Source organism: Chrysochloris asiatica, unplaced genomic scaffold (assembly GCF_000296735.1).
Source record: "Chrysochloris asiatica unplaced genomic scaffold, ChrAsi1.0 scaffold00012, whole genome shotgun sequence".
Classification (NCBI taxonomy): Eukaryota; Metazoa; Chordata; class Mammalia; order Afrosoricida; family Chrysochloridae; genus Chrysochloris; species Chrysochloris asiatica.
Window position 1 is genome coordinate 10,278,578 of NW_006408530.1, and position 15,932 is coordinate 10,294,509.

At 37.2% G+C, this 15,932-nt stretch overlaps 1 pseudogene; it reads right to left on the bottom strand.

The window, feature by feature from the left end:
* Positions 1-2,923: 2,923 nt before the first annotated feature.
* LOC102812208 lies at positions 2,924-12,006 on the bottom strand (annotated as a pseudogene).
* Between the last annotated feature and the right edge of the window lie 3,926 nt (positions 12,007-15,932).

Genomic DNA, 15,932 nt, shown 5'->3' on the forward strand with positions numbered 1-15,932 from the left:
TCACCATACTTATTTGCCGTATGCTGAGCAAATAATCTGGAAAGCTGGATTTTATGAAGAAGAACATGGCATCAGTATTGGAGGAAGATTCATTTACAACCTGTGATATGCAGATGATACAACCTTGCTTGCTGAAAGTGAAGAGGACTTAAAGTACTTACTGATGAAGATCAAAGAGCACAGCCATCAGTATGTATTGCACCTCAATGTAAAGAAAACAAAAAATCCTCAACACTTGATCAATAAATAACATCATGATAAGTGGAGAAAAGATTGAAGTTGTCAAAGACTTCATTTTGCTTGGGTCCACCATCAACACATGCAAGCAACAGTCAAATCTGCTATACAAGACCTCTTTAAAGTGTTGAAGAACAAAGATGTCAGTTTGAGGACTCAAGTGTCCCTGATCCAAGCCATGGTATTTCTAATCACCTCATATGCTTGTGAAAGTTGGACAAAAAATAAGGAAAATCAGGGGAAATTTTATGCATTTGAATTATGGTTTGGGACAAGAATATTAAAAGTACAATGGACTGCCAGAAGAATAAGCAAATCTGTGTTGCAAGAAGTACAGCCAGATGCCCTTTATAAGCTAGGATGGTGAAACCTAATCTGTCATACTTTAGACATATTGTCAGGAGAGACCAGTCCTTGGAGAAGAACATCATGCTTGGTAAAGTACAAGATCAGTGAAAAAGAGGAAGACACCCAAAGGGATGGGTTGACACAGTGGCAGAAGCAATGGAGTCAAAGGTAACAACAATAGTGAAGATGATGCAAGATTGTGTAGTATTTCATTCTACTGTGCACAGGGTCACTACGAGTCGGAACCGACTTGATGGCACCTAAGAAGAAGAACAACAAAGATGTCTACACCTTAATCTCAAGGGGGCATGATGGTTGTGACTACAGGGCACAGACCTTCTCATGGGGAGATTACTTTAGATATCTGAGTGGGTTCAGTCTGATCATATGAGTCCTGTCATAGATTGAATTGTATCCTCCAAAATTATGTGTCAGCTTGGCTGTATCATGAGTCTCAGTGGTTTGGCAATTATGTGATGATCTCATGATGTGATCTGATGTGATAAAACCAGTAAGAGAATTAAGGGTGAAATGTTGTTGTTATTAAGTTCTGTCCAGTTGGTTCTAACTCATAGTGACTCTGTCTGTGTAGGGTTCCCAAGGGGTGACAAGTGGGTTTGAACCACCAACCTTATGGTTCACACTCCAGTGCTTATCCTTCAGAGTCACACCAGGACTCCAAAGGTGGGATGTTATTGTTGTTGTTAAGTTCTGTTGAGTCTGTTCCTACTCATAGCGACAATATATAGGGTTTCTGAGGAGCAGCTCATGAGTTTGAACCACCTTAGTCCCACCATGACCCTGATCTAATGTGCAGGAGATTCCTAAGGGTGTGGCATGAAAACTTTTTGTCTTGCAAGAGGAAAAAGCAAGAGATGTGAGCAGAGAAAGAGGGCGCTGCTACCATCAGGAAAGATGGGACAGGAAATTGAAGTCAAACAAATGTCTCAACTGACCTAAATCTTCACAATTAATAAGATGCAGATTTGCTGTCGGTCTCCCAAGTCTACACTCTTGCTTAAAATAAAGCTCTAACTCTTCAAGGATGAAATAGCATTTCCTGTGTTTACTCCCTGATTTGTTCTACGTGTCTCTGGTGTAGAGCAAACACTCAACAAAGATTTGCAGAGGGAAAGGAAAGAGGTCATGAGTGGAAACGTTTCCAAACGAAAAGTACAAAGTACTTGTAATGAAGGACATCACCTACTTAAAATTCAGTTCCTGGTCTCTCCAAATGCTAACTCAGAATAATTAGAGTCTTGTAATTCCTGCACTTAAGAATTGCATTTCTAGATTTATATTTATATATTCTCTTTTTTTCATTTTTTTTGTTTTGCTCCCAATAAATGATTCCAAGGGGCAAAAGGGGAACTTGATATGAAGAATTATGACTGAGTACAATGGTCTAGGGAAAAGTATAGACCGGAGACCCTTCTGGCCATATGCCTCTTCTTATCCAAGAGCTCTACATGGGGTGTCCAGGAACCTCTATAGTCTGATTAGTGAAACCAGACTCTTCATAACCTCCAGCTGTAGTTCAAAGTACCTTGGCCCAGTGTACATCCTGAAAAGGTAGATGCTGCCGCTGCAGGTAAGGTCATCACTAAATCTATGTGCTATTATTATGCACTAGTTGTACTTGTTCAAGGAATACCTGGATAATGCAAATGGTTAAGCAGTCTACTACTAGCTGAAAGGCTGTCAGTTCAAACTTACCAGCCCTGGTAATCTGCTTCTGAAAGAGCACAGCCTTGAAAACACTTCTGTTCTGCACATAGTAACCAGAAAACAGTGCACGTCATAAAAGCTCACACAAAAAGCCCATACAGAAAAACAACCATATACTAATCCAGGTTAAAGCTCCGGTGGTGCTATAGGATAAACACTGGACTGCTAGCCACATGTTGGGCAGTTCAAACCCACTAGCTCTGGAGAAGAAAGATGAGGCTTTCTGATCTCTTAAAGATTTGTTGTTAATTTACAGCCTTGCAAATCTCATACAAGATCACTGAGTCAGAATCAACTCAACAACACCTAACAACAACAATTAGGGTTGGGTTGTATTTTTCTAGTGCACATTTATCACGTTGTTTTTAAGTGCCATTGAGTTGATACCGACTCATAGCGACACTGTATAGGGTTGCTGAGGAACAACTTGTGAGCTTGAACCGCCAAACTTGTAGTTCAAACCGATCTAGCAGCCTAGAGCACAGTTCCACACCGAGACTGTGTGGGGTTTTTTGGTGTTTTTTTTTTTTTAAGGCAGAGCATTTTATTATTTACATGGATGAAGCGCAGAAGAGTAGAGGCCCTGGCACGGCAGGAAGGTAGCTGGGGCTCAGTCAGTGGTGATGAGTTGGTCCACACCCCAGTCCTCATAGCTCCCGTCTGGCAGGTAGCAGCGAATGATGATGGGGATTTTTCGGGCCTTGAACTCCTTCATGTTGCTGAGCAGTGTGCCTGTCTCCCCCTCCAGCTCCACCATCATGGGGGCACACATCGCGATCTGGAGGGCTCTGGTGCCCAACGTGGGCTCCCTTATACACATACGGCATGGTAATCAGCTTCTGGTTGGCCTGCAGTCGCTCCCCTTCAAAAAGGATCTCTATGTTCTCCTGACCTTCCTCCTCTCTTGGCATTCTCCAGTCATCTAGTCCTTCCTCCTCCTCCACATCATCAAAGACGTCGCCATCAAAATTGTTGTGCCACAGAGACCGGGTTTTACGATCCACAATCTGAAGCAGACCCCCAAAGAGCGTCCCTTTTGCCTCTCGAGGTGCCAAGCGGACCTTCTGTGTGGAGTTTTTGGTGAGTATTTTTTTCCTAGAACCTCTGCACACATGAGGTCACTATGAATTAAGATAAACTCGACGGCAAATAATAAGAACAACAAAACTTGCTCAATGTTTCTACTTGCTGCTAGATCATCAATTCCATTTCAGATGGACTCCTAGTGAAAATCCAGTAACTGTTCATCAAGGAACACATGAATGGATTCACTTCTTCTAGACCAATGTCAAACGGGTTAATTAGTAAGAACACATTATTTTATTTTTATACAAATTAACAATGTTTTATACATTTTTTCCAATCACACTCTTCCCCTGGTATGGTGCTGTGGGCTAATGTGCTGGATTGCAAAGTTGGTTTGAACTGCAAAATCAGTGGTTCAAGCTCACCAGCCACTCTTCAGAAGCCCTATACTGGGTCACTATGGGTCAGAAGTGATGCAACAACATTTTATAACAATATATATATATATATATATATATATATATATATATATATAGAAACGTTATGAAAATAATTTAGGAGAAGAGTGTGGTAGGCAAAAAACAATATAGTATGCACATTATTTACTTTAAAATGTGGTATATGGGTTAATTTCTGATATAATTCCAACAATGGAACATATAATTTATCTCCAACAACGCTGTGTTCACTTTTGGCTAAAAAAAAAAAAAAAAAAAAAGAAAAAAAGAAATTCAAGTCAGTTTAAAAAGTTAATTATAAAAATTAGGGTATTTATTTGATTTATCAAGAAACTGGAATGTAGAATGGTTATGTTACTGTTGTCAGGTGCCATTAAGTCAGTTCCAACTCAAAGTGACCCTCTGCACAACAGTATGAAACACCACCTGGTCCTGTGTCAGCCTCACAATTGTTGTTGGGTTAGAGCCCATTGTTGCTGCCGCTGTGTCAGTCCACCTTATCTTCCTCTTTTTCACTGACCCTCCCCTTTACCAAGCCTGTTGTCCTTATCCAGGGATCGAATCCCTCCTGACAACACATGCAAAGTATGAGAAGCAAAGTCTCACAATCCTCATTTCTAAGCATTCTGGCTGGACTTCCAACACATACTTGCTTTTTCTCATGGCATATCATGGTACTTTCAATATTCTTCTCCAACATCATAATTCAAATGCATTGATTTTTCTCTGGTCTTCTTCCTTATTCATTGTCCAACTTTCACATGCATATGTGGTACTTGAAAATATCATGGCTTAGATCAGGAATACCTTAATCCTCAAAGTGATGTCTTTGCTCTTTAATAGATTGAAGAGGTCTTTTCCAGTAGATTTGCTTCCTTGACTACTGCTTCCATAAATGTGGACTATGGTCCCAATAAAGTCTTTGGCAATATCAATATTTTCTGTTTGTTGTTAAGTGTCATTGAGTCGGTTGCAACTCATAACAATTCTGTATAGGGTTTCCAATGAGTGGTTGTTAATGAGTCTTGCTCCAATCCTGATGTCACGTTCTTCTTTATATAATCCAACATCTCAGATTATTTGCTCAGAATACAGATTGAATAAGTATGGTGGAAGGATATAACCCTGTCTCATACTGTTCCTGATTTTAAACAATTCATTATCCTCTTATTCTGTTCAAATAACTACCTCTTGGTCTATGTACAGGTTTCTCATGAGCAAAATTAAATGTTCTGGAATTTCCATTCCTGGCAATGTTATTCATAGCTTGCTATGATCCACACAATCCAATGCCTTTATGTAGTCAATAAAGCACAAGTAAACCTCTTTTTAGTATTTTCTGCTTTCAGTCAAGATCCATCTGATATCAGCAATGATATCCCTAGTTCCAAATCCTCTTCTGAATCCACCTTGAATTCTGGCAGCTCCTCATCAATGTACTGCTAAAATCTTTCTCAATTTACTTCAACAAAGTTTTTCTTGCATTAGATATTAATGATACTATTAGATGATTCATTAATTCTGTTGGGTCACCTTTCATTGGAATGGGCACAAATATGGATCTCCCCCAATCGTTTGGCCAGGTTTTCCAAATGTCTTTGTATAGATGAGTGAATGAGTCCAATGCGCAATCAGTTTGTTGAAACATTGCAGTTAGTCCATCAATTCCTGGAGCACTGTTGTCCTCAACGCTTTCAAGGCTTCTTGTACTGTTCCTTCAGTACCCTTGGATCTTGATCCTATACCACCTCTTAAAATGGTTGAACATTGACCAATTCTTTTTGGTACAGTGACTCTGCGTATTCTTTCCATTTTCTTTTGTCATTCAATATTTTGCCCATAGAAACCAACCCAAGGCTTTAATTTTTTCCTTCTGTTTTTTTCAACTTCTGGTTTTGTAACTCCAAGTCTTTATGCATACTTTATACATTTCATTATAATACTTGAATTTCTCTTCCCAAGCTACCCTTTTACTTATCATTTATTCCAGTCACTTTAGCTTCTCAATGATCAAGAGTTATTGTGCTGGACTGAAACAACAATTAAAAGCAAGTTTCTGAGTCTCAGTTTCTGAGTCTCTTCTGACATCCACTTTGGTCTTTTCTTGCCTTACTGTCTTTTTAATAACCTTCTGCTTTCTTCATGTAAGATGTCCTTTATGATATTCCACAACTCTTTTGGTCTTCAGGCATTAGTGTCTAATACACTAAATCTGTTCATCAAATATCTTCTAAATTCAGGTGGGATATATCAAAGCCATATTTTGACTCTCATGGACTTGTTTTAATTTTTTTAATGTGAAGAAGCTGAACCAAAGTTTGAAATTTCTCTTCTCATTTAGCAAGCAATAATAGCGGTAAAAAACATGGATTGTGAATAATCCTTCAAAAGACACCCAATGGTACTTTCACCTCTTCAGCTCTAATAGAGTCTGGATGTCTGTGTCTTTTTCCTCCTGCCTTGATGGTTGATAATGAGATTTAAAACAAGAGAGAAGAAAACAAAGACAATTTCTATGCTAGTCTTCCTGTCATAAGTTCAGAGACCGAGTAGAGTGAAAAATCTATGCCCCAAATAAAATAACAATACTAATAAAAGTTTAAGACTCTCAACAGGGGAAGAGCAAAAAACACGTGTGCTCAGACTCACACAGGATACAGTAAACTTGGCTGTCTATTGCAGTGAAGTCTATGGAATTGGCAAACATTCTGTCAGTCCCAATTACCTCTCTGGTACTTGTTTTTGTTATTTCAGGCTCTCTGCTGTCTGGCATCAGTGCCCTGTGTCAGCCAAGATCCCAGACAGCTGAAGAAGATTGAGAGGCAGGCCTTGCTCTTCAGCCTGTGAACTGTCATTCTGTGTTTCTTTAGGCTGGTGACAGGGAATGCCTTTCCAATAGGGTGTCAGTTGTATTCTTGACTTGCCAGAGCAGCTGTTTGCACGGAGGTCTTGAAAAATAACACAGATCTAGTCCAGCAAGAAATGGCAAAAAAAAACAAAAAACAATCATTGCGTCTTTAGAGAAAAAAGAAAGCATAGTAACAATTAAATGGCAAAATTAATTAACTTATTTTGTGACTAATAACAGTAATGCAAAAAAAAAAAGACACAGTCACCATCAAAGCCCACAAATTAGCATTGTAAATAATCCATAAATAAATGAACTGGAAATTAATTCTACTGGCTGAGTTAATATGTTGAAAATGCACACTGAGTTGGTAGTTTTCGCGGCTTTTTTACATTCAACACTGTTTTTTGGGTTTTTTAAGGCCATAATTGATAGCAACTCATCATGTGAGCTGCAAAGTAAGAATGTTTGCTTGTCCATGACATTTTTCCCAGGGTTAATATCCTTCTAACTTCAATTAGAAGACAGTAAAAGATCAACCCAGGATTAGCACTACAGCATATTTTTCTTTACTGCTTTAATGTCAAGGGTGGCTAGCAGAGGTTTACGTCTTTATAACAGTGAAGCATTTTAAAACTTTAAAGATCAATGGAAAACTGTTCTTTGGTTAGGAAAAACATGGTGACGTAGTCATGAACTCAACACCAGTTGATACCGCTACTGTCCTGTTTTTCTGACCCACTCATTAAAAAGGTTATTTCGTCAATCTTCCTCTCCCAAAATGAACATCAATGCTTACACTCTTCAGCCCTAAGTAATTCTCTACCCCACAATGTAGGGCAATCTGAAAAAGTAGAGAGAAACACTGTCTTCCAGGAAGAAGTGACTGTTAAGCTATGTTGTGCATCTGGGATAGACCACCTGAACGTCAGTTTCTCATACCATAATGACTTATGTCTTGATATCCTGCTGGAAGCGATGCCATCAGTATTTCAAACACCAGCAGGGTCACAAATAGTGGATAGGTTTCAGATGAAGACAGACTAGCAAGAAAGGCCTAGTAATCTACTTCCAAAAAATCTGTCAATATATTTTGTCAATAAAATTTCCAGGTCTGGAAAGAAACTCACCTTCTTGGCCCAATTTTCAGGTAAGCAGTAGATAGGTATATAGGGGGTGCAGCAACACTAGTAAGGTATGCTTACCATAGAATGGTTACTCATTCATAATCAAAGGGCAACATGTACCTAAGGATAAAGTTGACAAGGTCTAAGAAGGTGGGTGGAATGGAAATAAGAACCTCAGGGAGGAAGTGTTGTTGCATGGTGCAGATTGCAATCATTGAGATGAAACAAAGTAGATGGTTTACTGAAAGCAAAACTGATGACCTTGTCTGTAAACCTTCACTCAGTTAACAATAAAGGCAAAAAAATCTTCAATTCTCTTGCTTTGGACATATCATGAAGAGGTATCAATAGTGGAAGAAGACATAATGTTTAAGGAAGCAGAGAGCCAATGAAGGCAAAGGAGACCCTCTGTGAAATGGACGGACACAACAATATACTTAAACATGCTGGCCATCATGAGGATGACAAATTTTGTTTTTGTACTTAAGATTGTCATAACAATGTTACACAAGTTACCTTTTTATCTATATTTGAGAAATTGGGTCCAAATTATCAAGAGAAGATGGGATTTGGCTGGAGACCATGTGGTCACAAGATTCTCCAGAAGATTCATCTGGCTGCCAAAATTACCACAGAGGACCATCCAGAAACCCAAGAAGCTGGGCAAGGGCAATAGGCATCAAAGACACAAACATATTCCCTGCTGAGAGCCAGCTCTGGCTCCCACTTTTGTTCACTAGATCATAACACAAACTACCTGTTTTTTTTTTAAATGCCAAAACCATGATTTCTACAATGTCTTTTGGGAAAGGGAAGTAAAGTGGAAAAGTTAAATCATTATGTGATTTAAAGCTGCTAATATAAGGCTCCAAAATTACTTGTTTTAGAAGGCAATGGGATGACATATACAAAACTCTGAAAGAAAAAAAAAAGCCAATCAAGAATCATATACCCAACAAAGCTATCCCTCAAATACAATGGCAAAATTAGGATATTTGCTGATAAACAGAAAGTGGAGGAATTGTAATGACCAGGCCAACTTTACAAAAAGTGCTAAAGGATATTCTTGGGACTGAGAACCAACAACAGCAGACAACGACCTGGGATTACCATAAATGACAACATCACCCAGAACTCAATCCAGTCATGTTGTTAAGTGTCTTCGAGTTGCTTCTGACTCATAGCGACCCTGTAGAGGGATTCCAAGGAGCTACTGGTGAGCTTGAACCACCAACCTTGCAGTTCAAACCTACTTTGCAGTCTAGCACATTAGCCCACAGTGCCATACCAGGACTCCATCCACTTATAGAAGTATTTGAAGTAAAATAAACCTATAAGACTGAAAACAGGAAACCAGCGATATCAATCTATACTAAAGTCAACTACAAAGCAAAAAGAGGGAATAGTGAGGATACAGAAATTCCAAATGGCAAGGAATTCATGTAGATTTCAAGATAAAACAGACTGTTTTAAGCAGAGAAAAAAAGTAATAAATTGCAGGGTAACCTCAAAGAAAATTAATACACCTGTACATCAAAATTTTTAAAGAAAAAAATCAGAAAGACTTAGTAAACATTAACAACAGAAATGAGAATGAAGAGAAAACCCACAAGTAAAATGAACTCAGCACAGATAATTATGTAAAACAAACCAGCAGTACCACACACACACACAAAAAAACACACATAAAAATGACAGCAATCAATTCATACCTCTTGACAATTACACTGAATGTAAAGGATTAAATGCAACAGAGACATAGAAAGTAGAATGAGAAAGAAAACAGGATCCTTCAATATGATGTCTCAACAAACCCATTAAAAAGATGGAGATAGCCGAACTGCCTATCAAGAATTGTTAAGCAAACTTTGGTACATACACACAATGGAATACTAAGCAATGTTGGATATTAACAATGGCTGTGAAACACCTCACAACATGGATGAACCTGGAGGAAATTATCCTGAATGCAAATAGCCAATCACAAAAGGATAAATATTCTATGAGACAAATGTGAAAAGTTAAGAAAAGATTTTCTTGATAAAAGAAGCATTCGGTGATGGTTACAGGGGGGAGTGAAGAGGAAATTTTTGGTTATGGATGGGGGGCTATTATTTATTAACATGGGTGATGTGTCAGGCAATAGAAAACATGAGGGGAGTTGGCAATGGAAAGATGAATGTAGTGGGAGACACAGGGAGGAATGTAGTAGTTAAAGTAAATTGAGGTAAATAATATTAACTGTTGGTACATGGAGGGGATTGTAACCATTATAATGAAGCAAAGTCTATAATTTGTTGAACGTAAAACTGATGATATGCTCTGTAAATCTTCACTCAAGTCACAATTAAAAGTTTTATTTGAAAAATTACTTGCTTTCTAAGCTATTTATTCTAGAATTGGGTCACTTACTTGCTATCTCTTTAAGATCTTGGTTTCTTATGCTGGCTGGATATCCAATGTTGATACATAAAGAGAGAGTATTTGAAACATCCCCACAATATCCAGCAAATTTTATTGATGAACATTATTCACTGTGCAATATGTTAGACATTTTCACATGTGTATGAATTAGGAGAACTAGTGAGAAAAGCAAATAGGTTTGATATTTTGGAGACTAACACCACCCATAAGGCCCCATCTCCACATCCCTCAGATAAACACAGAAACCAATGCCATGTACTCACAGGACTTCTGGTTCCCCCTGAGAGGCTCCAATGATTGTTCAAACTAGCCTATGGATTTCAGGAGTACCCACAGGGCTTAAGTTACCATGAATTTCTCCACCCAAATATTCTGTTCTTTGTTATTCCAAGTTAGTCGGAACTTGCTCAACCCAAATAAAATATTGTTGCTGAGCATTTTGTTGTAATAATAATTCCAAGATGAGACTTCATTAAGTAGCTTATTAGACGTATTTCTAGATTTTTTTTATTACGTTATGGGGGGGGGGTGTACTTCTAGAGTAGATTGACCAATTAGTTTCTTCATGATCATTCTATGAAATGTGGAAATCATTTTAATACTATTTGAAAAAAGAAAATTTCTAAAGAGCTAAGTTCTCTACCTCCCATAAAATTTTGTGTTATACTACTGAAGCTCCATGTAGAGAGGATAGAATGAGTTCCTTTCTCGGTTGTTCATTCTCTTTCATATGAAATGCATACAAGTGTACAACGGTAAGTCAAACAGTATTGCTACAAGATCATTGGTACATTTATTAAACAAAATATCAAAATGGGACACTACTCTTTCTCAACATATCCTCCATCTAGGTCTGTACATTCCTGAAGGCACTGTTTCCATTTTTCCAACTATCCCCCAAATAATTCTGGGCTCTTCGATAGACACTGCATCAAAAGTAGCATTTTTGGGCATCTTTGAGGGGCAAAGATCGTGTTCCTTTTAAATGTTCTTTGAGTTTGGGGAACAAAAAGAAGTCTAACTGGGCAAGATCAGATCTATGGGGTGAATGGAGTATGGTTTCCAAGAAAATTCTCATAGGGCAGCCCTTACTAACCTTGAAGAATGAGTAGATGTGTTATGAGGATGGAAAAAAAAAAAAAAAAACATCACCAGAACTTGCCTGACTTTTTTCTCACCAATGCAGTTTTTAATTTTCTTCAAACTTCTTCTTAAAAAGCCCCTGTGATCATCCTCCATCCTTCAAGAAATTCTATCAAGATTGCCCCTTTGGGATTTCCAAAGCAGTCTCCATAACCTTCTCAGCTGAACTCTCTGCCTTTAATGTAACTAACCCAGTTGATTTGGTTTTGATTGGACTTTTTTTTTATGAAGTCACCCTGATTAGATTAAGATAAATGTATTGCTGAGAGAACTTGTCTGCAGCCATCCACTGATTGCAGAGACATTATCAAACACATTTTATTTGGAATAAACCCATGCATGAACTGGAACATTGTAAAATAAAAGCATGCATATGCCAAACATGTACAGATAGCAGAATTAGGGTAAAAATTATTGATTCCCGAGAATTAACAAACTACTAGTTAATGAAAACAAATCATACTGTATGGTAGTCCAAGGGTTGGAAGGAATATTAAGCAAAGAACCAGAGCTAATGTCATTCCTATTTGCCCTTCCAACATTCACTTACCCCTTCCGATGATGGTAAAGCAGTACACTGAGATGCAGCCTGCTCCAATTCGAGAAGATAAATGCACACAAAGAAATTCAAGTTATCAAAAACATATAATCTACCCTCTTCTAACATGCATCTTAGTTCTGTCCTCTAGAACAATATAAACTAAGTATAATCCCTCATTGCATAGTTGAAGACCATGTATCATGTCACCTCCATTGTTGTGCTTGCTGGCAAAATATCATCAGGTCCTTTCATTGGTCCTCAGATGACAATGTGTCTTATTGATGTCTCTTAAATGCAACCTTGACAAGTGAACACACTACTATCGATAAGGGCTGACCAAATACAATAAAACAAAACCAATATTCCCTTCATCAGAATTCTACAATTACTCCAACACTAGCATTGCTTAGTCAAACCTTTCTATTAGGATGCTACTGAACGGAGTTATACAATTCTAAAAGTTATCATTTCCCATCTGATTTTATTCCCAAATTCATATTAAAATAATAATAATAATATATAATGCATCTGTCTCATAATTTAAACAAGAGACAAGAGACACTCTCATGGTGTTCTTTGAATTCCATCTTCTATTTCATAATCAATCAAAGACAAAACTTCATTAAAAATAATGTATATAAAATGGTATGGGAGAGAAAGACTTTTAAAGAAGAAAAGCAAATGCTTCAAATCTTGATGAAATCATTTTATTTATCTGTCTTGTTCTTTGGTGGCTGAAGCTCTGCCACCAAGATTTCAAATAGCACCAGAATCACTTATAATAAGAGGTTTCAGTGGAGCTTCCATACTAAGATAGACTAGGAAGAAAGACCAGTGTGAGCCTTATGAATAGCAGCAGTACACTGTCAGATGCAGGACAGTGTCAGATGCAGGTCCTCAGGTTGGAAGGCACTTAAAATATGACTGGGAAGAGTTGCCTTCTCAAAGTCAAAATGACATCAATTACAAAGGTGGAATAAATATCTCAGGACTTTCATTTGTTGATATGGTATGACTCAAAATGAGAAGAAACAGCATCACTCATCCATTAGTAATTGAAACTTGGAATGTATGAAGTATATGAATCTAGATAAATTGGAAGTTATCAATAAAGAAATGGAACACTTGAAGATTGATATGCTAGGCATTAGTGAGTTGAACTGGTATCGTCCATTTTGAATCAGAAAATCATATGGTCTACAATCCCAGGAATGACAAATTAAAGAGAAATGGCATTGCATTCATTGTCAAAAAAAAAAAAAAAAAATTGAAGATCTATCCTGAAGTGCAATGTTGTCAATAACAGAATAATATCCATACTCTTACAAGGAAGATCAGGTAATGTGACTATTACTAAAATTTATACAACCACCACTAATGCCAAAGATGAAGAAATTGAAGATTTTTACCAACTTCTGCTATCTGAAATTGATCAAATATGCAGACAAGATGCAATACTAATTACTGGTGACTGGAATGTGAAATTAGAAACAGAAAGATGGATCGCTAATTGGAAAATATGGCTTTGGTGAAAGAATGATACCAGAGATTGCATGATAAAATTTTGTAAAACCAATGACCCATTGATTGTGAATACCTTTTTTCAAAAACATAAACAAAAATTATACATATGGATCTCTCCAGATGTAATACATAGGAATCAAATTGACTACATTTGTGGGAAGAAACCATGAAGAAGCTCAATATCATCAGTTAGAACATGGCTAGAAGGCCACTGCAGAACATACCACCAATTGTTCCTACACGAGTTCAAGTTGAAGCTGAAAAAAAATTTTTTAAGTCCACAAGAAACAAATATGACCTTGAGTATATCCCACCTAAATTTAGGGACCATATCAAGAATAGACTTGACACACTGAACAGTAATTACCAAAGTCCAGACAACTTGTGGGATGACATCAAGGACATTATATATGAAGAAAACAAAGGTTATTTAAAAGACTGGAAAGAAAAAAGAAAAGATAATATCAGAGAAGACTTGGAAATTGGCTCTTGAACATAGAGTAGGCATTAAGTTAAAGGGAAAAAATGATGAGGTAAATGAGCTGAATAGAAGATTTCAAAGGGTATCTAGTGGAGACAAAGTAAAGTATAATGATGAAATGTATAAACACCTGTATTAGAAAACCAAAAGGAAAGAACGCAATTGGCAATTCTCAAGCTGAAAGGACTGAAGAAAAAAATCAAGCTTAGAATTGCAATATTAAAGCATTCTATCGGCAAAATATTAAATGATGCAGGAAGCATCAAAAGAAGATGGAAGAGACACTGTATCAAAGAGAATTGGTCAACATTCAGCCATTTCAAGAGGTTGAATACGATCAAGAACCAGTGGTATTGATGTAAGAAGTCCAAACTACATATACTGAAGGCTTTGGTGTAAAACAAGGCTCCAGGAATTGATGAAATAAGAATTAAGTTTCAATAAACTGATGAAGTGCTGGAAGAACTCATTCATCTATGCCAAGAAATTTGGAAGACAGCTACCTGCAAAACCAACTGCAAAGGATCCAAATGTGTGCTCATTACAAAGAAAGGTGGCCAGACAGAATGTGGAAATTATTGAACAATATCATTAATATCACATTCAAGTAAAGCTTTGTTGGAGATAATTGCTGATGTCAGATGAATCTTGGTTGAAATCAGAGAATACCAGCAAGGTGCTTGACATTGTTTTTGTAGTATGTCATCAAGTCAGTTCCGACTCGTAGCAACCCTATATAGAGTTTCCAAGAGCAACTGATGAGTTTGAACTGTTGACCTTGTGATGACCAGTCCAGGGTTTATCCTACAGTACAACACCAGGGCTCAGCAAGGTGCTTACCTGTGTTTTACTGACTATGCCAAGGCATTTGACTGTGGAACATAACAAATTATGGATAACATTTTGAAGAATCAGAATTCCAGAAAACTTACTTGTGTTCATGTGGAACCTATACATGATCAAGAGATAGTCATTCGAACAGACAAAGGGAATATACTGTAAGGTATGTGTTAGGGTGGTATCCTTTCATGATACTTTTTCAAACTGTATGCTGAGCAAATGATCTGAGAAGCTAGACTATATGAAAAAGAACATGGAATCAAGATTAAAGAGACACTCTGGCAATCTGTGACATGCAGATGACACACCTTTTTTGCTGAAAAAGAATATGTGAAGCTTTTATTGATAAAAATCAAAGACTGTAGCCTTAGTAAGGATTACACCTCAACATAAATAAAACAAAAATGTTCACAACTGGACCAATAAGCAACATCATAATAAACAAAGAAAGATTTAAGTTGTGTAGATTTCATTTTACTTGGATCCACAATTAATGCCCATAGAAGCAACAGTCAAAAAAAAACAAACATTGCACTAGGCAAATCTGCTGCAATAGAAATCTTTAAAGTATTAAATAGCCAAGATGTCACTTTGAATATTGATTTTTCAACAGTCTCATATGAATGGGAAAGTTGGAAGACCAAACAACAATTTATGTTTTTGGATTATGATGTTGGTGAAGAATATTAAATATACCATGGTGTGGCGCTGTGGGTTAAAGCACTGGACTGGCTCTGAGGAAGGACATCATGCTTGGAAAAGTAGAGGGTCAGGGGAAAAGAAGAAGACTGACTCTCAAGGAAGTGGATTTACACAGTGGCTGGAACCATGGACTAAAGTTTAGCAATGATTGTGAGGATGGTACAGGACGAATCAGTGTTTCACTCTGTTGTACATCATTATCTTTATGAGTCACAGGAGACTTGATGGCATCTTACAACAACATATCTATATGTTTGTTAAGAAGAAAGGTCTGAAGCAAATATAGTAAGAAGTTAGTGCCTTTAAATCTAGGTGATTGTGTGTGGCTTTGTCACATCCTTCGCTGTATTTCTAAGTATTTTAAATATTTAATGAAAAATTTCAAAGGAAAGGACTGGAAAGAAATATCTAAAGATGTTAATAGTAATATATCCAGGTTGTTGGGTGATGAATATACTTTCTTTCCTTGATTAGAATTTTCTGATTTTTCCAAGTTTTCTACATT